Here is a 27,510-nt window from a genome sequence, read left to right as displayed (position 1 = left end):
TAACGCAGTTATTATGTGCATGCCACTGTTACCTTGATAATTACGAACACCACTGATTAACTCTGAGAATGTTTCATCTGCCTCACCTACAGGAAGGAAGCCGCCAATCTAGGGCACTATTTATGTTGCTATAACAAAAGTTGCCATTCCAGGTAGAAAGTGGCCTAATGAAAGGGAGACAGAGGGAGGTTTGGCAACCAGAGCTGACAAACAGGAACAGCCAAGGCTTACAGGGAACAGGGAGGAGTGATGTTCCGTTTTGCAAAATAGGGTTTGGAGAAACCCTACGTTTCAAATGCACCCCACTCCCAGCATTTCCCCCATATGGATTCATGTACTGCTGCAACTCAATTAGAATTAATTGACAGTGAGATAACGTGCCATTCTCCATTTCCTAGCAGATAGGGGCAATGTAGCTTGTGCCAGGTTGCTTTTGGGTTAGGGTAGCTGGCCAGAGAAAGTGCCCTTAACAAAAAAGACAAGCCTTTTTCCCAAGTACAACCACGTTGAGGAGGGCTGCATGCTACTGGAGTCACAGAGAGGGATAGTGTGTCAGGCAGCATATGCTCTGCAGAAGCAAAGAACTGTAGGGAATGCTCAGCACAGCTGGTTCATGTGCACTCTCACAACCCTTTGATTCCTATGGAGCGATGCTGACAGATGACACAACTTGGAGCAGTGTGCGCTCACACTGGTTTAGTGGGCTTTCCTTGCACATGGTTTAAAGGCTAAGGATGCAATGTTTGGTGTAGTGCTGTACTATCAGTGCTTGATAGTGAACAAGAAATGCTGCCATGTATGTATGTATGTATGTATGTATGTATGTATGTAACAGTACTTGTTGTATGTCTCAGGTTCAATCCCTCAAATCTCCAGGTAGGTCTGGGAACGTTCCCCATCTGAAATCCTCTAAGGCTGGTGCCAATTGGAATTGATAATACTGGGTTAGATAGACCAGCGACCTGACTTTATAATATAAGGCAGCTTCCTATATTTCTGTCTCCCAAGGTCATCTTTATTCTATGGCATGCCACCATCACCACCAAATCAAAACATGTAAAGACTCGTTTAGTCTGGTCGTATGTGGCCTTGAAAAATAAAATAAATAAAGTAAGGCACAGCAAACCAGAAAGTATTGAGTCCTCTGCTGAGGCTTCTACAACACAAGACTTTATCTGTGCTAGTGCAAAACTGTGCTCAGTTTTGTATTTTTTATATATTTATATACACATTTACTTATATACATACATCGCCATTTTGTATGCTCCTCAATTAACAATGCCTCCTGGGCAATTAATGCTAAAAGTTAAAAACAATACAATGCAATTTACATGAGCTCTCAAAAATAAACATAATAAAACCAACCGCAGCACACATACAAAACCAAAGCAAAACAAACATATAAAAACAGCAATAGTTAAGCATACATTAGCACGGCAAAGCTAAAAACACTGAAGATCCTAAAATAATCTTCAAACGCCTGGGAAAATATTTCTTTACAAAAGGTTCCTGGGAGAATCTTATAAAGGCCAAACCTTGGAGCCAAAAAGGCTGCAAGGGAAGCTTCAGTTTTACAACACATGCATGCTGAAGTGTAAACAAGCTGCATCTTCTACACTAGAGCATTATTGCTTGGTTTGTCATCAGATGTGTGTTAATGCATAACTGACACATGCACCATGCCTTTCAGATCCCACTCTTAAGATAAATAAGCCAAAGTGTCCACTGACTGGGAAGTCATGCCAATGGCCCACATCCTGATCCACTACAATTCTCACACACACTGCACTTGCAGAGGTGTTCCTCCAATGAGCCGAAAACACCTCTGCTGGCTTCTGCCTGCAAAGTGACAGCCTGCTACAGTCTGGCTGAGGTTAGAAACACTTTGTTAAGGCAGGGATGGGGAACCTTAGCGCATCCCCCCATGATGTTGCTGCACTACAGCTCCCATCAGCTCAGCCAGCATGACCAATGGTCAGGGATGATGGGAGTTGTAGTCCATCAACAGCCCGAGGAAGGTCAAAGGTTCTTTATACTGGGACTGGGCTGTAAACAAAGCCCAGAGTACCTGTAACTAGATCAGTCCAATTAAATCCCCCCACTCTATGCTGACCAAAGAGAAAACGCTTTGTTATAGGACACACACACACGCACGTGCGCGCAATTCTATACATATTCAGTGCGCTAACATTGGCTCATTCTGTGTGTGGCTTGGAAATGGCACTCAGCTGTGGGTAAAACTAGCTTTTGTGTCTTTTGCTGATGGGTAGCGATGAAATTAAGCAAGCTGACTTCTTTAACAACACTTCCCACACTACCAGGACACCTTGCTGTTCTTTTTAGAGACACGCTTTGCTCATGCTGGAGAACTTGGAGAAGTTCAAGTGTTGCGTAATTACCCAAAGCAGGCCTGAAAACAAGAATATCCTGTTTGGATTCCTGTACGCTCCCTAGGGTAGCTCATCTGAATCTCTGACAGCCTTCGAGCTCCATGAAGAAAACATTAAGGCTCCTTCCTGATAGCAGCTTTATACCTAGAGTTCCTCAGCAGTAGGGCTCTTTAGTCCCAAAGCGTCCTCAGACAATCGCCCCATTGTTTACTTGCTAGTCAGATGAAGCGTTATGCTTTCCCTCACTCTGTAGGGCCTCCATAATCCTAACAGTCATGTTCGCTCAGCAGTAAGCCTAAATATATGCTTCCCAGAGGACTTTCAAAGCCAGGCTATGTAGATTAACATTGCTGAGGTCTGATGCTATCTGTGACAGGTTTCTAACACCATTAACATTTTAAAAAATAAAATAAAATGTGGCCAAGGCTTTAAAATGATTTGCTCCCGATAAATACATTTTTAGTGGGTCAATTATTAGAATAGGGGGGGGGGGGAGAGTGATTGTCGATGGGACAGGATCCCAGAGAGAATTGGTCTGTCAGCCGCGCCTCATCTCTTTATGTGTCACCATGCCCCCTTTTTTTGATTAAGAAGAGAAAAGAGGAGAGAAAGAAAGAGAGAGAGAGAATAAGAAGCTCAGTTGTATATGGGTGAATCAGGAGACTTCACAAACATTCACGGAACACACATGCCACTACAAATTAACCATTAGCACTGCACGGTATTCATCTTTTCTGTCACACACTGTGGGAAGCATGCCTTATTAGCATGGAACCACGGAATAATAGTATCTCCATCGACTTAGCATGTCCTTATCCTGGAGGTAAAAAAAAGGCAGACAACTGCATATGCAAGCGCCCAGCAGACCCGGCCACTTTCCACCACCACCACCCCTCCTTTCTCCCCACCCTTCCCTGGAATTACTCCCTGCAATTTACAAAGAAGAATAAAATAATCCTCAACCTCATGGCCTTTTCGACTGTTCTTGAGTTTGCCCTGGCATTTTACTCCGCACAGTGGCGTTTGCATTTTTAATCAGCCATATGCATAAAGCAAACAATGACCCCAATTGCTGCATGGCTTCCCTCGCCCCGTCCCCACCCCCAACTGCAGTTTCTCATTGGCTTTGAGTTTGAATAGTACACGGTGCACGGGGCCCTTCCTGGAACCCAGATGTCAAATTATAGGCTCTGTCTTATTGTGTGTGATGGTGGTGGTGGGGTGTTTCTGTATGGCAGTGAAGTTCATTGTTAATTCCCCCCCTCCCCCTCGCTGTCGTGATCCAAAAAGCTGCAAAGGAATCCCCCAAGTGTCATTTGAATGTGAGTCGGTCTTGGTGCTCCCCCTCTCCAAATAAGCAATTAAACTGTTAAAAAGAGAAAGAAAAACCACGCTGCATACGTGGTCTTAAAATGAAGCACTTTCAAAATCTGTGCTCAGACTGAGGAGGCAGCTCTCATTTGATGCCTGTGCAGTCTATAAAAAGGCTTGAGAGGGGCCCGTTCCCTCTACCTGGCCCTCCTTACATGCTGTTTTATTTAAGAAATCAAGAGTCTATTTCACAACCACTTTGCCGTATAAAAACCAAACTTTTACAACATAAAAGTGACTTTCAAGGGGAGCGAAAGCTTATTGCTTGTTTCACTAGCTTCTTTTAGCATATACTTGTAAAAATAAAAAAAAATCTGAATGCCATCCAATTTGGTAAAATCTAATGTAGCAACAAACCAGAGCCTCCCACTGAGCTAAAAGCAGAGCTGGTATTTTAAATGTTATATAGGGCTGTAACCTAAGCACTAGAGGTAAGCGTGGGGCCGAGATGGGGGGAATGTATGACACAGTTGTAACCCAACACGGTGGATTCCCCAGCATAAACAAAATCAAATGGGAACGTGGGGTGGTTTGGGCTTCCAACAACTCCAGTTTCAAAATAGTTACAGATTTGTGCTCCTAACTGAGAAACAAGACTTCACATGGAACAATGGGACAACGCAGGGCTCGACTGAAGCCAAAGCTCACCAGTGCTGAATCTTGTGGATCCAGCTTAATGCTGGAATGAGCCCAAGAAATTTTGCTGCCTGAGGAGGACAAGATGGCGCAACCCCCCAGTTCCATGTCTACAAGCCAACTGGACTGGCATTTGTGTCTTACTTCAACACTGGTTGATGGGGCAGCACCCTCCATGATGCCAAACAGCAGCAAGTTTGCTTAGGGGAACAAGGCAGGCTATTTTGCACACCTAAGCACTGTCTTCCATGCCTCACCATGGCTGGCGCGCACACACCCACAGGCACCTGCTGCCTGAGGCATCTACCTCACTCTGCCTAATGATAGGCCAAACCTTGCTAGGAATTAGCAGGGCAACCAGAAGTAGGCCTCTTGTATAAATTAACTGCGGGGAAGATGTGAACCTACTGAAAGTCAGAGTGATAAGATGCCTAGCATCCCTCTAGATCATAGAAAACCGATGCTTGGGGAAAGTTCAGTCTTTGCCGCAAAATTATACACCATTAAGGATGCCTATCTTGAGAGACGAAGGAAGAATCCAACACCATTTCTCAAACTTTATCTGCCTCTGAACTAGAATTCTGACATTTCTTCCAGTGGTGCTGTATACTACTCCCATAGAAGCTTCTGGAAAACTGTGAGGCAAGGCTACAAAAAAGAAAAAGAAGAAAAAGCCATTGACCAGCCAGCACAATTGCCTTTTGAAATACGAATGGGTAAGGCACATCTCTGTTATCCGTTGCCTGAAAGATGCAGGCAGACCTTCTCCATGCTTGCTGTCATGAGCATATGTTTTACCATATGCCTAGCGTGCTGTAATTCACCAGCCACTTCCAGTTCCCTCAGCCTGTTTCAAGACAACATGGGCTACAAAACTTCAGTCCATCTCATGTAACTTCTGCCACCAAGCAGCACTTCTCGTTGAAAATTCCCTGTCAGCATGCAGCCGTGATAAAGTGCTGGTTTACTTACAAGCCTTTCTGATTTTTCACCATGTCATTTTTGCTCACACATAGGAACTCTCCACCTTTCTGCTCCACCCTTGCTAAATATGCTGGTTAAAGGCCACCCGATGTAACCTCGAGTATTAAAAAATGGACAGGTTATATTTAAACACTGGGGATTGGAAGGAGAGGGTTGGTTGTGACTTGTGAGGACGTGGGCCCCCTTTTATACCATCTCAGCCAGCTGCTTCTATAAACAGACTTCTCTACCTGCCCTTTGAGCAAGCTGTTTTATTTAGGAAATCAAGAGGCTTATTCACAACCACACTGCCACATAAAAACAGATCAGCACGCCAAAAATGGATTTGCGAAGAGGAATTAAGGAAGCAGAAGGGTAGAGTTTTACTAATTACTGGCACACTTCTTAAAGACCAAAATACACAAGATGCAGATCTGTGAAAGGAGGATAGTTAAGAGAGTTTAAATTCAGCCATGGCACATCCTGAATTGCATTGGACCCCAGAAACTGGAGCAGGGGTGATTTAGGAGCCTTTCCCAAGTGTTACATCACAATTTAAACCACCTCTCCTCTCAACAGCCTGCTATTAGTCCTACTCAACAGCCTGCTATTAGTCCTAACAACTTGAGGTGTAATCCTATGCAGACCTACTCAGACATGAGGGAGGACAGTCACAAAGAGGGCCCCATTCTGCCACCCTGATCTGCTCAGGTTGTGGGGTGCATTTGTGGCTGGCTTGGCCAAGAAGAGACAGCCTCTAATGCAATCACATAGAAATCATAGAACTGTAGAGCTGAAAGGGACAACAAGGATCATCAACTCCAACCCAATTTTAAAACACTTAATATTTTTTTTTAAAACCCTATGTGGCCTACAACTTAAAAACAGTTAACAATTAAAACAAAAACATAACATAAAACCAGAAAAGCTGTTGTGTAAAAGCATATAAAACCAAATAAAAAATGGGAATTCACATAGACAGAAACAGAGTCTGATCGTATGAGTCGGACTTTCGCTGACCCATTGGTCAGGCAAAGCCTGACTCATAAGACCAGGCCCCTTTTTGTCCGTATGAATTTCCTGAATACCTGCTTTTAATTAGTTATTATTTTATTTATATTTGAGGTGATCAAATAGCCTGCAAAACCAGATACTGTGATGGAGAGAGAGAGAGAGAGAGAGAGAGAGAGAGAGAGAGAGAGAGAGAACACACATATTATGGACATTGTGGCTTTGCTATACTTCCAAATATTTGAAGAAAAAAACCACTATTGTGAAGTGCATATCCTTACAATGCAATCGTATACATGCAGACTCAAAAGTAACTTGCATCAAGTTCAGTAGGGCTTACTCCCAGGTAAATGGTTTTACAGCTGTAGCCTTCATGTCATTGCAAAACCACTGCTTTTTAGCAGAGCTGGAGAACTCTTTATGACCTCTCTAGTCTAGCCTGTTCTTGATTTGTGATTGTTTATAGCTGGGCAGCAGCTATTACCAGATCTTTCTTACAAGCTGATTTCTGAGACAGAATGGACAAGCAAACACTGCCTGGGCATTCTGAGTGATAGCCCATATACAACCTGTATATACTAATTCATTTTTACATTTAGGGAATTTGTACCTTCCCTTTCCATTCAACAGAACACTGGAGGTCGTTCACAAAGCTCAGCAAGAAAAAAGAATATGTAAATGCAATATGCATAAATTATAGAATGTGATTGCCAGGCAAGCTTGAATTTCAGCACATCTCACTTTAGAAATGCAGCGTAATAATAATCAAGCTACTGCAGTAGAGAATCCTGGTTTTGAACAAGTTTGGTCTTACCACGAAGCAAAGTGAAGCAGCCATCACTGCCGACCGATCTAGAGCGACACCATTTTGTTTTCTCCACACCAGTGTTTCATGAATAGTAACAAGGCACCATTTTAACTTTTTCGCGTCGTGTGTGGAAATGTCTGAGAGATTTTTGTGGTGCCTGAGGTAGAAAACTTCACTGTTGTCCCATAAAAATTCAGGGAACAATTAAACCACCAATACATGTGTTGCCCCTTAATGGTACCTCATCATCTGCCTCATCTGTGGAAGGCCAAACTCTGACATAAGGCCTGCACATATATTGAATATGCTCAGTCTAGGGCTTGTTCCTGTGCGTAAACGGAAAGGAAAGTGTGAATTGGTGCCCTAGAGATTCTCTCTTCAATTTTTTCTGAGACCTTCGCATGGAGGGGGCTTTGGTACAATGGCACAACAGCATGTAGCTCTCAAGCATATGTGTGGAGAAGCAGATGAGTGATTATGGTTTAGAGGGAGAGAGAGAGGTAGCCGGGAAGCTTTCACAATGCTTCAAAGCAGATTTGACTTTGACCCCTGCATCACTCCACCACCTATGCTTCTCATTTTATGACCTTGCCATGCTGCGTCTCTTTTGGGAGGCCTCCAGCTTATGAGATGCTGCTTCACAAGCAGGAGAGACAGATGGCAGCTTTATAGATTTCGGGTAGGGGGTGGGGTAGGGTGGGGGTAGGGCACTAGAATGAACGGAGAGTGATCTGCCCCCAAAAAATAGGCTGGAAAGAAAAATATATCAAGGTACTCTTTTGTTTTTGTTTTTATGTCTGCACATTTCAAACAGAACTGGTTTGCGTACACTAAATCGTTTGTTGAGTGCAGATATCCGACATGGAAATAACCCTTGCCACTCGCAGAGATAACAATGGTCTTATTCACAGAAACCTTTTGTCAAGTCTTGTTTTCGAAGTCTTGACAGAAGGAGGGGGGGGGGTTGTTGAGAAAACACCCATGCAAGGTATTATTGGGAAATAATTTTCATTTAGGGGGAAAAAATCTCTCTCTCTGGGCAATGCATAAGCAGCCATAAGCACTCATCCAAGACTAACCATCCCTGCATTAGGAATTCCTAGCCACTGCTTTTAAACTGTGCTGTAGTTTATTGTTTGCTCTAAATCAAAGCTGAATACCACTGTGTCTGTTAGAAAATCATTACAGTGCCATTAAAGTCAGAGTCGCAGGCCTAGCAAACATGGAATCTTTTTTTTTTTTTCCCCGCCCGAGTGGGAGGTGGGTCTGCAGCACGCTGCCTCCTCTCCTGATTATGTGCAAACCAGTTCTGGTCAAGAGATACAGCTGTCACAAAGCACTCAACAGATGGCAGTTGCCGGGTGAAGGCTCATCCATATTTGGGCGCTCGGGTGACATCTGAGAGCCTGTGTGTTCCATAAATGCTCTCGTGCAGCCTTTGCAATGCAATGGAAGGCTTTGCAATGCAGAATGGCAACATTCATCTTTCCCAGGAATAGAGATAAATTGAACTGCCCTTATGAAAAAGCACTGCATAAAATGCTCAAATTTATTGTCCTTTAAAACTTTTAACTGTTATGGAGAGAGGTGGCTGGAAAAATGGAGAGGCTGACAAATTGGGAGATGGATCCCTTTTTTACAGAGATGAAAAACAGTGGTAAATTCGTATTTTAGCCTTAAAAGGTTCTTTAAAGATTGGTTTAACTCACAAAGAGCAGCAATTTCTCTCCTGATGCAGGAAACTGCGAGGAAGTAGAGAGCTTTGGAAGGCAATCGTACTGATCAATTCCTTTACAAAGAAACTTAAAGCAGCCAAAATAATACAGAGTTTCTTGGGGCTTTTCATGCACTGTAAACCTACCTAGTGGCTTTATTTTAAATTAAGTTTTAAAGTTAATTCATATTGGAGTCTGGACGCTGCTCAAACAGATGCCTCGTATCAAGCAATAGAATTGTGCTGTTTTAAAATGCCTCTCTGTTTCTTTCAGGAAAACCCTCTGCCTCTGACTAGAGCCTGGGAGAGCTGTGTTCAAATTCCCACTCAACCATGAAATTCACTTGCCAATCTCAGGTCAGTCTCTGACTCTCAACCTAACCTACCTCACAGGGGGTGTTATGAGGATAAAATGAAGAGGCGAAGAACCACATAAGGCACCTTGAACTTCTAGGAAAGGTGGGATATAAATGTAATAGGGACACAGGTGGCTCTGTGGCCTAAACCACTAAGCCTCTTGAGATTGCCAGTCAGAAGGTCAGCGGTTCAAATCCCCGTGATGGGATGAGCTCCTGTTGCTCTGTCCCAGCTCCTGCCAACCTAGCAGTTCAAAAGCATGATAGTGCAAGTAGATAAATAGGTACCGCAGCCACGTGAAGGTAAATGGCATTTTTGTGCACTCTGGCTTTTGTCAGGGTATCCTGTTGCTTCAGAAGCGGTTTAGTCATTCTGGCCCCATCACCTGGAAAGCTGTCTGTGGACAAACGCCGGCTCCATTGGCCTGAAAGCGACATAAGCTGCCACACCCCATTGTCACCTTTGCCTGGACTCAACCGTCCAGGTGTCATTTACCTTTTCTCCCCTTAAATGTCAAAATAAATGAATGTACAGAAACTTTTGAAAATGCCAGTGCAATGTTATAAATGTCTACTCAGAAGTCACCCCCTTTAAGTTCAATGGAGAAGAACTGAGTGGATGAGAACTGCATCCTATATTGGATATGACATTATTTGTGTGATTGGCAAATGCTTTCTTCCCATGCCAATTTATCTGGTTGACATAGTTACCGCACACCTGTCCTGGCATGCATAAGACACACCAATACCAAAGGCTTATGCCCTATATTATACACAAAGTGTATCCTGCACCAAGTACAATATCTTGCGGCCTCCACTGTGTAATAGATGAGACACCCATTTGAGGTCTCAAGGTATGGATGCAATCAAAGGAATATCTCCCCCCCCACACACACACCTTTCATTTCACACCTAGACAATAACTACTTCCTTTTACACATGTGTTCTTAAAATTCCTTCCTTCAGGAGGAAGGGTGGGATATAATCATCATCATCAAGTGTTCATACATGTTGTTTTGTTCAGAAACAAGGCTCTAATTTGATAGCTTTGAACTGAATGAAAAAGCCTTAAGGCATCTCCTTCCTCTTTATTCTGCCTGAATATTGCTTCTGCCCCAAAATCCTGCCCTGATGGTGCTACTGCTGCTGCTGCTAAATCTGCTCCAAAAAAAGGTAGAGCAAGTATTTGGTTTCTCTCCAGTGGGTGGTTCTGCATTTCCCTCCTGCTGTTTCCAGAAGAACCTGATCTAAAAAGAAGTGCTTTCAGAGGCTAGTTGTTCTGTGGTAATCCTCTTCCTGCCCTGTCCTGAAGAACTTGCTCCAAAAGTATCACTTTCAGAAACATGGACAAGCGGTGAGTCAAAATGACATCACTGTTTGTTTATTTGCACAACTACATTTTTTGAGTGACCACAAGCAGCAAATATAGCTAATTAAAGCCAGCTAGTTATTTAATAAATTCTTTCCCATAAGAAGTTCCCATAAGCTGCTTCGTTCATAGACATGCCCATTTCCCAACAGCCTCGTCTTAAGGTCATGGGAACCTTCAACCACAACGCCTACTTTCCACTTTGGAAAATGATTAAGTGGCTTCCAGTTGCTTCAGGGAAATGGCACCCCAAGTGTTCAAATGTAGATTAATTCCAGGTCATTTTTTGGCTGTTAGAATGTTTGTTTGGTGTAGGGGTTACGAGGTTGAGCTGTGAACCAAGATAACACTAGTTCTAATCACCCACCCACCCCGCCACAAGTTCATTAGGAATGAATAGGCAAGCCACTATTTTCATCTCAGCTCTCCTCCATTCTACAATATTGGTCCTACCTTACAAGGCAGTTGTAAAGATAATTACAGGAAACACTTGCTGAATTCCAAAATCACTAAATAAATGCTTAAAGAACCACCCAATACTGTTTGCTTGGAATAAGCTGCAGCATGTTCAATGGGATTTGCACCCTAGGAAGTGTTTTTAGATATGGAGCCAAAGTATTAATGTATTTGTACCAGGCATTTGATGCAACATAATTCACATAGATGCATATGGTTTTCTCTTTTAAACTGTATGTGGTTCTTTTGTTTTGTTGTGTTTTTGGGGGGCGGGGAAGGGGAATCATACAGTTTATCTTTTAAAATGACAAATGTTGGGCACTGCATACCCATATTTCTCACCGTCTCCCTACAAGGTCTATTGCTTTGATCACAGTCAGATTCTGATTGTTAGCACCATTTTCTAGTGTGATCTGAAAACTAGATACACTAGACAAAAGTATTACTTCATGAAGCATATACATCCCGATGTATAATGTAGGGTCAGTAACTAAGGTTAGAAACCTGCATGTTTCATGACAATACCTCATCAGCTGTAGCTCTACCAGTCTTCAGATTGGAATAAAAATGTAATGTTTACTTCTGAGAACTTTATACTTGACAGAAGACCGGCATGTTAGACAAAGGATATTCAGGCCTTGCTTGGATATCACACTAAATCACAGGGTAGTATTCAACTAATTTTTACTCTGCAGACCCTTTGAAAGTAATGACCACCCACTAATAATTATTATTATATTATTATATTTTTATTATTATTATCCAATGAACTCAAGGTGGTGTACATGGTTCTCCCTGCCTTGTGAGGTAGGTTAGGCTGAGGGACAGTGACTGACCCAAAGTCACCCAGTGAACATCATGGCTGAGTCGTGATTCAAACCCTGATCTCCCAGGTGGTTTAGTGTGACATCTGAATATAATTTGCTTTATTGTTCTGTGCAACTCTACAAAATAATTTCAGAGCTGCTGCTAGGGTGGGCAATAGCACAAAAAGCATCCAGACCCTCCAAGTGTCCCTATTTTCCAGGGACAGTCCTGGATTTATCGAAGCTGTCCCTGTTTCTGATTTGATCCTGGAATGTCCCACTTTTCCTTAGGACATTCCTGTTTTCATCGGAGAAATGTTGGAGGATATGAGCATCACATAACAAATTGCCAGTTCTTGAGCTGGGTATATGCTCATCATCACTTACTGTCTGATGAAAGCCAAGATTACATTTGTTCAAGTTGCTGCTGTGGCTTTAGCCCTAGCCCTTCTGTCAGCGTTTTGCTGTGCGATTGTAAAGAGCAACCCTGCGCATGGCAGAAGGCAGATGCTGGCGATTTAAGCAGGGCAACCCACCACAGCGCTTTTACTCAGCTGATCCTTAATGATTTAGCATTTAATGCAGTTCATCTTTCATAATGCAGAGTTCAGAGAGACACAGCTGCTACTGAGGATGCAACAATATTGACCTCTCAGCCAAGGGCAAAACATGGCTTCTTTCATTGTCTTTGCCCCTGGAACCATAGGACCCTTCAGCTGTGCTCTGAAGGTGAAGGAGACTACAGTACTAAAAAATGAAACAATTAACTTCTCGTCAATGAGTTCTTCCCAAAGAAAAACTAACTCTGATTTTGATACAATTAATTTTCATTAAAAACTCAGCCTCCTTCTCAAACTGTGGATGAAAGCAATCTATGCTATCCAATTATCCAGACCACTTTCAGAATTAGCCAGAGCATATGGCAAACCATGCTGATTGGGAATCAATTTCCTGAAGGTGTCATAGCCAGATCACCTTCTGGTGAGCTTTTGACTTAACTGTGGCCTCTGCCCACTGCAGAGGTGGGCGATCTATTAAGATGGTTCACCCCAGAGACTAATGGATCCAACTAGTTTTCAGAGAGCTCTGAGCAGTTTTCCATCTGGCTCATCAATTAAAGCACTGGTCAATCTTTGGAATGCAAAGATGAGCCAGGAAGTTGACTTGACTGAGCATCCTCTCCTGACTGGCAGAGTTCAGAAATCTTTGTGGTATACTTCAAAACTAGGAGCAAGGAGTAAGACGGCTTGAGTACAGGTGAGAAAAACTTCCTAGTGAATGTCACCAAACACTGGCATGCACTTACCGGTACATTTGAGCCTACTCAGTGGTAATGAAAGTGTTGAAGAAAGCTTGCTTCTCCACTGTGTCCTCAGCTGGCTGTCCAGCAGAGTTGTTTAAGAGTGGCTAAACGCTTATTGCATACTGGCCCTAGGGAGGTGATAGAGCCACCTAAAGCCACTTTGATATGTTTGCTAAGCATTTTGAGGAGAAAACTGTTTCCCTCTCCTGGGATTTAGATTACATCATTGGTGCTGATGAAACTGCTGAGTGCTTTCTTGTCCCATATTGCCTGGGAACATAGACATGGCCATGGACAAGAAACTTGGCCAAGTTCATACAGCCACTTGTGGCTAACCATTGCCCCTCATGGGTTCTAACATCTGGCAGGAAGGGGACAGCAGGCTAGGCCAGCAAAGTAATTAATGCTTCACTTCAACTAAGAGTGGTTCCAGGCTGCTATCCTCAGAAATGCTTCTCCCACCATTAACCTACCTGGACCCTTGGACCATCATCCAAGGCCCTACTCTGGGTCCCTCCTCTGAGAGGGTGACGATAAGGCAGAAGACCTTTTCAGCTGTGGTTCCCTACCTGTGGAACACTGTCCCCAGTGAGGTCCAACTGGCACCTTCACCAACATCATTTTGGCATCTGGTAAAGTTCTACCTTGTTTCCAGGCCTTTCGCGGACGGAGTTGATTTTGTTTTTATTTTTAGGGTGCTGTTAATGCTTCCTGTGCTGTTTTTGGTGGGTTTCCGTGTTTGTTGCATTAGAAATTGTTAATGTTCATATGACCCCCCCCCCACACACATTTGTGGTGTGAAGCAGAGATGTTTCTAAGACTCGCAAATGGAGAGCTAGGCCATGGCTGCAGTCTGAAACACACTGACTTGGGAGTAAGCTTCACTGGATGCCATGGGACATATACACTGATAGCATTGTGATATACAGAACTATTTTTCCTTATATTGAATTCACAATTTAAAGGCCTCTTATGGTCCTCCAGCTGAAGAGAGAAGGGCCACCTTAAAAATCTCCTTGACCTCCTGTAACAATGTCCAAAGTTTTTCTTCATAGTTACTTTTCATCAAGTCTGAGCACATAAACAGTAAGTTGATAGGTCGAACAGCAGAAATATTATCAAATTGGTTGCTTTTAAACTCTGCTCCCTCACCACCACCACCCCCACATCACAACCACCACCCAAAAGCCTTCCTTAATGCAATAATCTTCTGTTTTCATTTTGTGCTAGTGGAACTCAGGCAGAAAGTAGATTATATAGCAAGAGTGCATCTACCTCAGTTTCTAACAACATCTGTAAATTAGGATTTGAAAGAAAAAGCAGCAGATTATATGAACTTTCATTACAATTACAATGCCACAGAACAACTGTTGCCTAGCTATGATTATGGCTAATCCCTGGACACTCTAGCAGAGATTTTAGGTTTATAATGTCTTATTCATAAAAAAGAGCAGAAGACATGCATGTTCAGTTGAGTCTCCAGTGGAAAAAGAGACTCAACACACTATTTGATCAAATCCAATGAAGCAATGGCATGCCTTAAGATGAGAATCTAAAGATATTTCAGAAGTTCTATTTTAAAAAATGGACATATCCCATTGAAACCACCATTTCTAAGGCACCTCCAGACTGTCAGTATTTTGTGGAAAGACCTCAAGTTCATATTGGGAAATTTAGATTTGCCCAATTAAAGTGGATTAAAGCAATCTGTTGCCTTAGTGCAACAAAATGTGAAAAGTGTGGCACTTAAAAGTGTGGCATGAACAAACTATTAAGGGGAAGACATATGAACGCCCCATAAGCAAAACAAGCTGAATGCTCATTTTCATATATTCTTCCCATGAACAAGTCAGGATGAATGCTTAAGAAAGACCAGATATAATCTTGCATCCCTGTAAACTTTGTGCCAGCAAATCAGGATGGATGATCAATAAACAGGTCATTTGTAAGAGCCTCTGGATTGACCAATGCGCTAGTGGCATGCAAAGAATGACAAACTATGTAATACTTTCCCCTTAGGGTATTCTATTTCACCTGCTTTGGTTCCATGATAGATTAATTCCAGGTAGTGTGGGATTGTACTGCCTGGCCACACCTCTGCCATTCATTGCATGCCCTTGTGGCCTTGCTCCTTTTACGCCTACACATTATGCACAGTGTCTAAATAGGAACACAACATGTGTGCAAGCCCAGATGTGGTGGCTACTGCCACACAATCATTTCTCTGTTATCACCTTCCCCCAGAAACTGTTAGCCCTGTAAGTGAAATACAGGGATATAAGGACAAAACCTGAAACTCTTTGATACATGCAAAAACAATGATTCTATTCCTAGTATGAATGTTCTCCATTCGCTTTGGACTGTTTCCACTGCAGCCCTAGCCAGTGAGGTGTTTGGTTAGGTGAAAATGTGGGTAGCCATGGTATGGCAATAGAGGAGGGGAGAGGGTTCTTCACACTTACCTTTCACAATAGAAAGCTGCCTGCATCCATTCTTGGTCAGCTCTCCACTTTGCATCCATGCTGGGTTAGCTCTCTCCTCTGCAACTTGCACTCACATGGTCTTGCATGTGACAGCCCCAACCTCTATCATAATAAAAGGTCTCAGCAATGAGAAGTAAAGACAGGAGCACTATCCTCCTCTGTTGCTACCCTGCGGCTGTGGGCAATTTCACCTAAAGAACCACCTCACCACCTGCCATCCATATCCCTGCAAAGCTCTAGCCAATTGCCTACAAATCACTTGCAAATATTCACATTTTGCATTCTAGAAGTGAAAACTGATACACATGAGTAAAGATCAAGCAAAGAAGTGACCGCAGAACTGGAAGGAACACCACTGACAAGTGTGGGGTGGGGGGGAACAAGGAATTACAGGTGCTTGAAGAAAGTTTTATTTCAGGCCAGATACATTATAATCCTCCTTCAAGGGACACTTTTGGTATAGCTGTTTCCATTGAGTGTATGAGCCACTATAGTAACTCTGATTGGGCTTATAGACATCCAACAGACCAAATAAGTTACAGCTTCCTTCATGGCTTTTTCTTGTTCTAATGAAAACATAATTTTCATATTTCAAATGGACTTCGAGGAGATCTGACTGTTACATATTGGGCAGACAAAGTCTGGGGTTTAAATGGTTAACCCATGTCTGTGATGCTCACTACAGGTTTAAGGCAGAGAAATGAATCTTGTAGCCTGAAGAAAATGAGTTAGACAGTTTGGGAGGCGGTATCTTATGTAACCATATTTCACATATATTTAAAAATGTAAGAAGGCTCCATGGCTCCTACTTCATCATACTTGATTGTACGTTGAGCTACCATTTAAATTAAAATGCAGCTACCTAAGATGGCAGGTCAGAGATAGGAAACAGTTATTGCAAGGATGTTGATCAACACTGCCTTCATTTTCATCATGCAGTATTACCCTTCCTATTGTTTCTGCTGCTACCTGGTCTGGTTTCTATGTGTGGGTGGTAGAACTCACTAGAAGGATTATGAAGTTTGCATGCCAGAGGAAAGGAGCAATCAAAAGGCAGGGATTGAAACCCTACCATGAAGCTACTGGCGCTCATGTTGGTGCTCTTAGCCAACAGGGCATGCATGTCTCCACCAAAGGATGCAACCCACAGACCCCTCGAGGCTGTGTATTTGAAAATGAATTGGTTAATCCTACAGAGCACCGCAAGGAAGTGGGTTAGCTGGTTTGTTCATTAGCTAGATGGGAGACACCTGCTTGTGCAGCAGCAGAATGATGGAATTGAGACAGAACAGCTACATTCCGGAGACAAGAGGCCCCTGCGACACAGCAAAGTCCATGATTTTGAAAGCAGAATTAACTAGGGCATATTAATTTTATAGATTGCAGGGTGTAGCTTTCTATATATATATGCCCAGGGTTGTCAATATATCATAGGTGGATCAAACCCAAATGGACTGAAGGACAAAATTCCTCACTCAGCTAGCCTAGGCTGTACTTGTATTTTTGCATCCTCAGAATGCCAGTTCCAACTCAATTTCACTCATAGGGAAAATAGCAATGGCACTCTGTCTTACCAAAGCTCATGCACATTCCAGAAAGGCAGATGTCTAATGCCAGCCTGCCTCTTGAAGGAACATTTCAGAAAGTCAAGGGTTTCATATCGGTTGAATGCATCGGATTCCTAATTTTCAGGAGGATTTGGTCATTTGTGTGGAATGCACAGGTTCAGGTTGTGGAGTCTGTAAATGCCAGCTCCAGGTCTGAGGAGTCCCTCCCCCAGTGCCCTATAGCAGGCCTCTCTTATATTATTGGGTTCTAGTGAGTTCACCAGGTGGCAGCAACAGCAGCAGAGTTGTGCAACTTTGACCCAACATTATTAAATTTTCCACACGTCCCCAATGCCTCAGGGCATTGTGGGTGAGTAAAATGACGTCCTTCCCAAGAGAAGTTTCCAAACCCATGGTAAGCAACCGCAGTGGGCCTTAGGGGCCCACCCATTGCCTGAGGTTGCTGCATGTTGATACCAGGCCTCTGTACAGAGCCTGATAAGGCCCTCAGCCTTAGGTTCAACACTCCTAGCTTTATGTTTACACACCGAGTTCTGTGCCTCAGCAGTATGGCATTCATAAAATTCCTGGAAATGGAATGTGATGGGGGAGTGGAAAGAATTCAATATATCTTTTGTGTCGTTTTCCAAAAAAATTAAAAATATATTAGAGAAGAAAAGATAGGGGGAAAGTGAAGCAAGCAAAGACTCTGTTCCATTACAAAAAAAGGTCTTGAAGTTTAAAAGTGCCTGAAGCCGTTATAGAATGCCATTCCTCTGAGGTTTCCAAAGAAAGAGATTGACAGGCTCTCTTGGGGTTACTATAGGTATAAGATACTCTGCCTTAGGACTAAATGACCTATTGGCTCCCTTCTAAATCTTCCATTCAAACATGTAACAGCATTCTGAATAACAGCAGGCTTTATTCTCCTTGATTTATTTACTTCCATAGAATTTTTAAAGCAATTCCCCTTAAATTTTAACTGGTTAATATTGTTTATATTCCTATCCCTACCCCCTTGCTAATCCTTCCATGTTCGCCTTCTTTGGATATCTGACAAGTACTCTCATGTTTAGGCTTATCACCTAGACAGTCAGTCTCCAGGTCCCTAACAATTGATCTTCATCTTCTTTGAACTCCCTGCGATGTGCCAATAGATGTGTCTAGCAATAGGGTGTCTAGAACCGATAACAATATTCACAGTGTAGTTGCGTCAAGGATGCACACAGCACAATAAATCTCCTCCTGTGATGTAAACTGTGTTGGCTGTGATAATAGCATGTTGCATGCTCATCTAGATATATATTATGGATCTCAGAGTCTTTTCTCAATATATATTTGAATCATGCCATGGACACTGTGGGAGACTCATCTGTTTTCAGATTACCTCTATGAGTATGGTACTGCTCAAGGTGTAGAGAACCTTTGACCCTCCATATGTTGCTGAACTACATCTGCCATCAGCCCTGGAAACTGGCCGTGCTTTCTTGGGCTGATAGGAGTTACAGTGGTACCTCGGGTTACAGATGCTTCAGGTTACAGACTCCACTAACCCAGAAATAGTACCTCAGGTTAAGAACTTTGCTTCAGGGTGAGAACAGAAATCATGCTCCGGTAGTGCGGCAGCAGCAGGAGGCCCCATTAGCTAAAGTCGTGCTTCAGGTTAAGAACAGTTTCAGGTTAAGAACGAACCTCCAGAACGAATTAAGTTCTTAACCTGAGGTACCACTGTACAGTTTAGCAATGTCTGGAGGGCCATAGGATACCCACAGCTGGACCAGCAAGTCGCCAAGTGTACTGTATGCTAACTTTTAGCAAGCATAAGTGGCAAGTGTCATTCCATGGTGTTGGTGCTGCTGGCAACAGTCACAGGTGCTTCTATATTTTCTTCTTACTTCTGGGTTGACAACTTCAAAGGCAGGTGATACTCATCAGCAGGTTCAGTTTGACCTACAGTTGCCCCTATCACAGAGCTGATCCCTATCACAGAGAGTTGTATATAACTTCATCATATGAGGATCAAATGCAACAAAATTGGCTTCCAGGTGGAGAAATCTAAATTGGAGACAGAACTGTTAGAATCCAATACTAAGAATTTATCTAAAATGTACAACTTGCTGTTGAAATGGAATACGGAAGATGAAATTGTTAAATCAGCTATGATCAAGTGGGCGCAAGATATAGGTCACAATATTATGTTTGCTGACTGGGAAAGGTTGTGGACCACAGGCATCAAATTTACGGCATGTAATGCCTTGAGAGAAAATATTATGAAAATGATATATAGGTGGTACATGACCCCAGTCAAGCTTGCAAAAATTAACCACTTGTCAGATAACAAATGTTGGAAATGTAAAGAGAATGAAGGTACTTTTTTTCACCTTTGGTGGACATGCCCAAGGATTAAGGCTTTCTGGGAAATGATATATAATGAAATGAAAAAGATGTTTAAATACACTTTCCTGAAGAAACCAGAGGCCTTCCTCCTGGGTATGGTAAGCCATGTGGTGTTAAAAAAGGACAGAACGTTGTTTTTGTATGCTACAACAGCAGCAAGAATCCTTATCGCAAAGTATTGGAAGACGCCAGATCTACCCACTCTGGAAGAATGGCAGATGAAGATGACGGACTACATGGGACTCGCAGAGATGACGGGCAGAATCTGAGACCAGGAGAAGGAGACAGTGGAAGAAGATTGGAAGAAATTCAAGGACTATTTAAATAAATACTATAAGATTGAAGAATGTTAGTTTGACAAGGATTTTAAAAAATATATTGGTTTTCAGAGACATTAGCGTAAGAAAAGAAATGGAACTAGTAAAATTATATGGTGAAATAAGGGAAGGGACTTGCTGATGGAATAATGAAACTAGAATACAAAATGGTGAGGTATGAGGAAGTCGGGGAAATAAGGTTAAGAAATAAGGTTTTGAAATTATTCTTGTTGTTTTTTGTTGTTGTTTGTGTTTGTCTTTATTGTAGTTGTTTTGTATTTGTATGTTTTATTGGAAAATTTAATAAATATTATTATAAAAAAAAAAAAACAAATGCAACAAAATATATCCCCTTAATTACTCTTGAAGATGTAATGTAACAACAACAGTCCTCTTAATTACTATTTCTTCTAAGTATTTCTAGGAACTGCCTGTTTCTTATCGGTTTCAAAAATAAAAATAAATAAAAGTATTGTACAATTAGGTCTGTGAAACGCTTGTTTTGTAATGAGGTCTATACATTAGCCATTAATTTCTTCTGCCCAGCTAATAGGCCACACCTTCAGCTGAAAGGACGAAAACATTATAGAACAAGTTGAGTGAGCAGCTAATTGAAAAATGTGCAAATGTCGGAGTGCATAATTACAGATGCAACAGGTGGATACAGGAATTTCACTGGAAGCAATGGATAGTTAAGCAACGAGACTGAACAAATGGTGGTTAACTATTTAGGTTAACCTAAGCCTGCTGTGTGGCCTGTTAGGTTCACTAGTGTTCTATGGCAAACAGAAATACCTGGAATTATCTCTTAATGATCAATCACAAAATATTATAAATCAATGTCCCCTTGATAGTGCTGCCCTTCTTTATGTATGCAGCACTAATGATCGCAGGAGCCTGAAGTGCTATAGTCTGAGTTATATCTTCTAAAACAGAGATGATATTTGAGTAGGAGAAAGTCAGCTATATAATTTTCCATTCATAGATGGCATGGGGTTGCCTTGGAGATATTGCAATGCAGTAAATGGATCACTGGACAGTGGAATAAGAATAAAGAGGATGAGATTGCCAGCCTGATGTTCTAAAATGGCTCTCTGGGTTTGTATGTAACAGTATATCTTCTGTATGCGCATCAAGCATAAATCTAAGGCATGCATCCTTTTTATGTCAAGTGTGGGCAACAATTACAATTCTTCACTTACTAGAATGCCTTTTATCTTGCAAGATCCAAATCACTTAGCAAAATCTATCTAAAGATCTCTCCACTAGTACCAAGGAACAACATTCAGTATTTGAAATTCAGCAGCCCCATATAAGTGGTAGTTACGCTACACCCAATTTATAGAGGGGAAAGCAGCCATCCATTTGGAAGTGCTTTGGAGGACTGGGGATAGAGCGAGTTTAAGTACCTAAAGAATTTGGCTTGGACACCAAGGTGTCAAAATATTTAGCTTGGCAGAGAAGTAGGTTTGACTGCAATCCTATGTAATCAGCTGATCACTATAATGTTCTGATCCATAAGTGGACTGCAATGAAGAAGTTGTTTGTTCAGTCTCCTGAATTTTTCAATATGCAATTTCCTAGCTTTTGCAAAAAAAAAAAAAAGGGCATTTATTTATGGGCTGCGTCACCCCCTAAAGATGAAAATCCCATTTAAAGCTGAATACAATTCAATCAGATTAAAATATCATTAAAGGTCCTTGCCAGCTCAACTTTAACCCCCAAAGTCTACTTAAAGCGACCTCATAACACTTTTGAATAATGCTTAGTTTTACACTTTGGTGGGTCTCCAAGGAAATGGAATTCCATAATAGGGGGCTGGAAGTCACTGTGAAGACATTTCTGTGGACTGCTTCTTTCTGAACCTGGTACAAAGGAAGTTTTCTTTAAGAAAACACCCTTGCTTGATCTCAGAGATAATACTGGGACATAAGAGACAAATCTATCATATAGTATGTCGGACACAAGTTTTTCAGAACATTTAAGTTCTAAACCAGTTTGAATGGATAATTGATATCCAAGTCATAATACTGATTTAATTGATTCCAACTATTTCTTGGAACCGGGGAATATATTCTACAACTTCCAAGTTTCCAAATGGTCTTCACATGCTTTTGCACTGCACAAAGCCAGCCAACTGGGTGATACTTCCAGATGCCACACCACATCTGCTGACAGGACCTAACAGCTGACACCTGAATGCCCTCTGCTGGCCACACAAAGCAAACAAGAAGCTGGCTGTTCTTCCTTCCCTCCCTTGATACATAATAGCTACCCAGCCTAACCCAGTATAAGCAAGATCCACTTGCTCTGCCTGTACTGCTTATCTGTGGCCTGAAAGAAAACCAGGCAAATGCAAGAAGTAAAGAGGCACTAAGAAGTCTTCATGAGTTTGTGTGACCAGAGAACATGGAAAGCACATGGGGGGGGGTTGTGTGTGGGGATGAGGCACCTTGAGGTTATATGCAATATGAGGTGGGATGGTTTGCATGAACTGAGAACACAGGAAGACTACAGGTGAAAGAAAGAGTGCCGTCTGAGGAACCATGAGGTGAAACTACACTGACCACCTGACCTCCCTTGGGTCACTGTTGCATGGAGAGGAAGAGGGGAGTCATCTGTGAGGTCAGTGCAGTGCAAATGCACTAGCAGAGCCAATCTGGCTCTCTTGCCATCATGTCTGCATCATGTCAGCCTCACCACCACATTGTCCCTCTTCATCCCAGGACACAGCAGCAACACAATGTGAGAAAGGTGAGGTGAGTGACAGAGCCACACCATGCTGTCTACTAAAAGAAAAAAGAAAAAGAAATCACCTGTACATTTCAACAATGCTGTTTGTCTGCCAAGTGCCATTAGCTGAAGGGTGTCATGTCTCAAAGTCAGACGAGACAAATTTCCAGTCATTAACTCCCATTCAGGTTATATCAACCAATGATTAGCCAGCTTAATGGATGATGATTCAGAAGCTGTAGCAGAGTTGGCTCAATCAGAAACCAAAACTGGTTATTATATAGATGAAGGAGCAAGAATGTCCTGATACAAGTTACTTGATGAACAGTGCAGTCAGAGGACTTGGCTTTCAAACTCCAATGAAGTAGCTGAAGACATCCCTTTACTTTTCTATCCACACATTTATGGAAATTAGTAAAGTTCTGTGCATGGGGTTCCAAGCACAGTACATGATGCACTGAAGGCAGTCTTCAGCATCAACTCTGGAATTCTTTGGCTTAGACTTCTTCAACAGGAATCTTTCAAGGTCACTGCAATGCCCAGGTTTTAAGCCAGGGATGGAGAACTAGTGGCCTTACAGATGTTATTGGACTAGAACTCCCATCACCCTCAGCGATTGATCATGTGGCTGGGGCTGATGGAAATTGGAGACCAACAATATCTCAAGGACCACACATTCTTTTCTACACACGGCATTTCTAACAGTCCTAAAAACAGAAAACATCCCCCCCCATACACAAACATACAAAAAGGACTTAATTATCTTGTAATAACTGTGTTGAACCTGGTGAAGGGCCATCAAGTGACAATAATAATATCTGAATCTTCGCACCTTGGAGTGAATGCAAATTTGGGATGAGCCTCTTGTAATTATATTAAAAGAGCTTAGACCCAGAGCGCTTCCCCCTTAACTTTTGGAAACACTTGCAAAGGCATGCTTACCTCTCCTGCCCCACAGGGCATAGCTGAACGCTTCACCCTGCTGTCTCTCAAGCGGAGATTGCTTCCTTTTCACGCCCTGCCTCTTGATAAACGCTGCCGTGTCATGGCAGAAACAATCACAAGTGACAGTGACTGAACTGTACAAACATGCAGACAACTGATTAAGCAAAAATAAAACAAGAATCAAATAGCTCTTCTGCATAATTCCTAATTTGCATGCATAAATGAAAAGGTGGCAAGGCTCCAGGACTCTGTGCATTTCCTAGAGCAGCCTGAATAATTTGGTTTTCTGTGCTCTTTCCTTGACAGGAATTTCAGAGTTGCCTGCCCTGCCCATGTACAAAGAGATGGGGTAGAAAAATGTAACTATCATCCCACGAATCTCGAAATCGTCCCTTATTGCAGCAAACAGGCAGCATGCATAGCCAGCTGTTCTTTCACACGCTTGGTGCCAGAAGATGTAGCAAAAGGTGATGTGAATAGACAGCAGAAAGCCCATGTGCAGAATACAAATAAGTCAGTTACCAGGGTTTGGGTGACAAACTGAAACTGATTTCAAACTGGTTTGAGTGTCTTGGCTTCCATCACATTATGGGACTTTGAAATGTCATTTTGTGACACAGCTGGGGAATGCTCTGTTAGGATGTATATGCAAAAGGCCTTCCCATTATTCCATATTAACCAACCAACCTCTTCCTTCTCCCTCCTATTGCACAGTCTCACCCACGTGGATTAGATTAATCACTCCACACATGAAACAAGTTCACATATTACATCAAACATAGGCACAAGCTGTTTCTACACATGTGTTGTGTGAAAAAGTGAAAACTTGTGAGGACGATGGAGGAGGATGTTACGCGTGTGACATCATGAAGTTGTGTGTGTGATGTCAGGACGTCCGGAGTAGCTGGGCATGGAGTCGAATGTGGCAGCTGCTTGACTTCAATGGCTGGTGGCTCTTCCTTCACCTCCTTCTGGTATCGCCACAAGCCAGAGGCTGCTTCAACCCTTCTTCACCTCCATGGCAGGAGGAGGAGGAGGAGCCAGCCACTGGAGCTGAACCGTGCTTGACTCTGCACTTTGCCTCTGCACTTTTTAGACATTGCGGGGTGGCCCTATCTGAAAAATATTTGGGGGTCCAAAAGGCTCGGTTCCTAGGAGCTGGTGCCTGCTTGTTGATTTGCACAGCTCATCTATCGACTACACTGTTACTTTCGGTGAATGTTGCAGGCGAGGGTGCAGCTCAATTTTATTTACATAAACAGGTTATATACATTGTATGCTCATTAAATGTAGCATGTGAATATAACTCTACTGAAATAAGACGGGTGTGTGTGTGATATAATTTATGGTCTTTAATCACCTTGACTGTAACTATACAATGATGTTTATAATTAGGTAAGAGCTAAACTGTACATTCACAAATATGACATGGCATGTACAGTGGTGCCCCGCAAGACGAACGCCTCGCAAGACGGAAAACCCGCTAGACGAAAGGGTTTTCCGTTTTGGAGGCGCTTCGCTAAACGAATTTCTCTATGGGGTTGCTTCGCAAGACGAAAAAATCTTGCGAGTTCCCGCGGGTTTTTTCCGCTTTTTCCGCCCTTTTCCTAAGCGCTAAGCCGCTTAACAGCTGATCCACTGATAAGCCGCTTCTCAGCTGATCGCTAAAAGCCGCTAGACCGCTAATAGCGTTAATCCGCTAAGCTGTCAATGGGCTTGCTTCGCAAGACGAAAAAACCGCTAGACGAAGAGAATCGCGGAACGGATTTTTTTCGTCTTGCAAGGCACCACTGTAGCTCCTGAGAAAGGACTATTTTAGAAACCAGGTTGGGAAACTACATTTGAAGCCACTTAAGGTCAAAAACAAGAACATCCCCAGGTATAATAACTAGCATGGGACACTTATTGGAAATCAGTTTTGTCAACTTCCCCCCCAAACCCCGAGACAATGAGCCCAGCCACCATTTATTCACAGTCGCATTAGCACTACAGCAATGGAGATTTATGTTACTGCTTTATAAATGAACACTGTGTTTTATGAATGGACTCTGTATTTTGTGAATTACCTAAGAGCCACCAATAGGGAGCTCTAGAATCTGAGAGCTAACCAATTGGGTACTACCAAACAGTGACCCCTACTGCTGAAAGCAGGTAACCAGCAGGGAATGCTTCAGCTCAGTCTTTGCACTGTTGACTGAACACCCCCTGCTGTGCAAATAATGGAGAAAGTTCGTAAATTGTATCCCTTCTGGCATCCTAGCCAACTCTATTACGCTGGTGTAAACCCTGGTGCACCAGAAGCCCAGAATAACAGCAAATAAAATCTGCTCATACGTCAGTGACTGATAAGACTTGTCAACCAGTTCTTCCAAAGTATTCCTAAATTATAAAGCTCCAAAATACAGACCGAAAGAGAGCGGGTCTGGGAAGAGCAAGGCATACAATGGGCACCACCAGTGAAAAGGCCTTGTTCCGTGTAGCTCCTGCCCTGTCATTTGATAGGGTGCCCACTTGCCCTCCTTCTTGACATGGAATACTCTCTATTGGCATCTCCAGGTCCAGTACAAAGACCATAAGAAGGGAGAACAGGGACCTTGAAGTTCCCAGCAGCTGTTAATCAAGCAAGCAAGCACACAGGTCACCTTTGTCACAGTCAGGATGCCTATGTCGTGGCCAGTCCTGCACCCAATCTTGTTTTTGTACAATCTTGTTTGTCCTCAATAACCAAAATTATATTATCAACATATACAAGGAGAAAAGTTGTTTTCCTTCATTTGCAAAGAATTGTACAAAACAAAGTGGCACTAATAAAGACAAGTTCCATGGTGGCAACAGAAAGCAAACTAAAAATGCTTTTGCAGTTCTTCAAAACTATCCAGTAATATCAAGTTATAGGAAAACTGGTGCTATTAACAGTAATCCTTCTAGTTGGTTAATTGGTTCAGCAACTTCCATGCGCATGACGTGTGATGCTAATTATTTCTCCCAAGAGTTAAATGATAACTAATCAGAGGCAGCTACAGTTGCAAATGGCAACAAAATATCTGTGAAAGGAAGAGGAGCAGGTTTGCTCAAGTATGTTACAGGTAGAAATACTGTTTGTAATGGAGTGAGAGCAGTAGCTTACTTGCTCAAATTAACAAATAAGAAAGTTTTGAGAATTTAAATTCTGGATTAAAATTGATTACTTAATTGTGAAGGGGGTTGTAACAAAAACACCGGGGCCTAATTTGAATAGTAGAGTGCCTGGCATCTGGTGGGCAGACCAAAGCACTCGTCAGGAGAGCTATGAGATTCAGGTGAGGGTCAGATGCCTTGTCAATCCCAGCAAGTATATAAGAGGCCCCTTCGGCCTGCCCAGTTCAGTTACTGCAAAAGTCTTTCAGTGTTAATTTTATGCATTTTTTAAAGTCACCATGGTATTTAACAATAATATCTTATGTCCTCTAGAGGAGAAATTGTGAATTGCAGAATTTTAAATACCTGTCACCATCCTTGCCTTCACTCAATTTTGTTTATAACACTCTTCCATTTTCTTCTAGCTGTGAGGGTTGGGGGATGGGGTGGGACCTCACAAGTGGAGTAGCCTAGAGCCTCTCTTCATCTAAATCAAGCCCTGCCTACATGGTTTCTGAAGCGACATAGTCTAAGGATGCAGGAGTATCTCTTTGTTGTTCTGAAAGGGGTGTGATCTTTCATGAATGCTCTGCAATCTCCAACACTCCCTCTCTCTTTCCATGCTGCCCCTCGGCCATTTAACCTTACATCTGGCAGCAAAAGAGACATGGGTGCTCCATTTCCCTGGTGAAGGAGGACTACATGTTCCAGAGTCTGTGCCAGGAAAATGACCACACAGAAGCGATCCACTTAAGTATGCCACAAGCGAAATATTGGATCAAGTCTTC

At 42.5% G+C, this 27,510-nt stretch overlaps 1 long non-coding RNA gene across 1 annotated transcript in view; it reads left to right on the top strand.

Moving 5' to 3' along the window:
* The first annotated feature begins 271 nt into the window (after positions 1 to 271).
* The window catches only part of LOC309344076, a 43,807-nt gene continuing 16,568 nt past the window's right edge, over positions 272 to 27,510 (top strand). The window contains exons 1-2 of the long non-coding RNA XR_014157607.1: positions 272 to 367; positions 9,168 to 9,250. This is a non-coding gene — a long non-coding RNA (uncharacterized lncRNA). The remainder of the gene's footprint in view (positions 368 to 9,167; positions 9,251 to 27,510) is intronic.

The sequence above is a fragment of the Podarcis erhardii genome (genome assembly GCF_964252035.2).
Source record: "Podarcis erhardii genome assembly, chromosome: 6".
Lineage (NCBI taxonomy): Eukaryota > Metazoa > Chordata > Lepidosauria > Squamata > Lacertidae > Podarcis > Podarcis erhardii.
This window is presented reverse-complemented; position numbering and strand designations above follow the sequence as displayed.